General features: G+C 42.0%; 1 protein-coding gene across 1 annotated transcript in view; it reads right to left on the reverse strand.

The window, feature by feature from the left end:
* LOC109476272 (adenylate cyclase type 8-like) overlaps positions 1-505 on the reverse strand; it is a 46,645-nt gene extending 46,140 nt beyond the window's left edge. The window contains exon 1 of the mRNA XM_019777159.1: positions 358-505. The gene's annotated coding sequence lies outside the window, so the exon portion shown is untranslated. The remainder of the gene's footprint in view (positions 1-357) is intronic.
* Between the last annotated feature and the right edge of the window lie 1,035 nt (positions 506-1,540).

Genomic DNA, 1,540 nt, shown 5'->3' on the forward strand with positions numbered 1-1,540 from the left:
TCAAGACAATCCATCAAGACCTTCTCTAGTTATCGTGTTGACAGACAGACAGACAGACACACACACACACACACACATACACGAACGCCCCTGAAAACATAACCTTCTTGGCGAAGGTAAAAATTGCAGTGATTTACAAAAAAAATCCACATTGTATATTACGTTATTAGGTCCTAGAATCTGACAAGAAGCCGTCATCTGGTCAGTTTTAGTACGTACGTAGGAGTCAACATAACACTTGTCCACATGGAGTTTCAACAACAAAAATAGCAGTGATTTACAAAGAAAAATACGTTATCACGTCCTATATCCTACAATCTGACAAGAAGACGTGATTTGGTCAGTTTTAGTACGTACGTAGGAGTGAGTGATAGTCCACACTTGTCCACATGGGGTTCCCGGGACACGACTCGCAGGTGATTCACACCAGCTCCCCGCTCTTATCACTCACTCTGCGCCGCTTTTATTTATCACCAGGCTGTAGGCGGATCATAGTAACTGCCTCACCGGCTGTGTGTGGATACAGAAAGGAACAGACAGATAGGACGCCGCAGTGTAGCTGGTGGTAATGAATTTAGACAGGTATAAGTTGGAGACATTGAGTTGTATAAAGCTACCGGAATGGTGACTTCCTGGGGGGGCTGCTTTCTGATTAGTGCAACGGTAGTACTTAGCTGCAGCCGTGCTTAAGCTTAAGTACATTTTATTAATAGGCACAAAGCTGCGCAGATGTTATTTCTCGTCAGGCTTAGGAAAAAAAATGTTGTGTTTCCTGTTTCCAACCCTAGAAAAAAACTGACGACCCTAGCCTTTTTTTGTGTACCCCTGCAAGGGGTACACAAAAAAAGCTGTTCGACCTTTTCTAGCTCCACGATCTGACACATGAGTGATGAAACGTTGTACAATCGGTTTTCCAACATTGGCATTGAAAATTAAAGTGATCTCATGCGAGTATTAGGCCACACCAAGTAAATTTTATGGATGACGTCCTTTGGAGACCCTAAATCTAATGCGAGAGGGCGAAAAAAAACAAGAAGGGCCCTAAAAAACAAGATGCCTAGATTAGAAATATTGCACTGCTGACAGGACCGTCCTGTCTGTTAATAGTTCCAAAAACGGCACTGTTTTGGAACTATTGACAGGATTTTTTTCAGTGCCATTTTTTTTCATTTTTTTTTCATTTTTTAACCAGGCACAGGCTTTCGGCGTTACGGGTTTCACGTCAATCTGACGATTTGCGGCACTGTCGTGACTCTTTGGTCATAGTTACAGGAAGCGGAATTTCTTGTTTTTTTTTTTCTAGGAACAGGCCAAAATCAATGCTCGCGCGGACGTCATCCATAAAATTTACTTGGTGTGGCCTTACTTGGTTAAACTGTCTTGTACAAGTTAGATCACTAGAGAAAGCCAAAGTCTAAAAAAAACCGGAAACACCACATTTATTCTTAGAAGTCTGAATCGTACTTGAGTGTAAACACCTGCGTGGGCCTTGGGAAAATAAAGTTGTGTTTCCTGTTTCAGTCCTGCAAAAAAATTGGGT

Source organism: Branchiostoma belcheri, unplaced genomic scaffold (genome assembly GCF_001625305.1).
Source record: "Branchiostoma belcheri isolate BF01 breed outbred unplaced genomic scaffold, Haploidv18h27 scaffold37, whole genome shotgun sequence".
Lineage (NCBI taxonomy): Eukaryota > Metazoa > Chordata > Leptocardii > Amphioxiformes > Branchiostomatidae > Branchiostoma > Branchiostoma belcheri.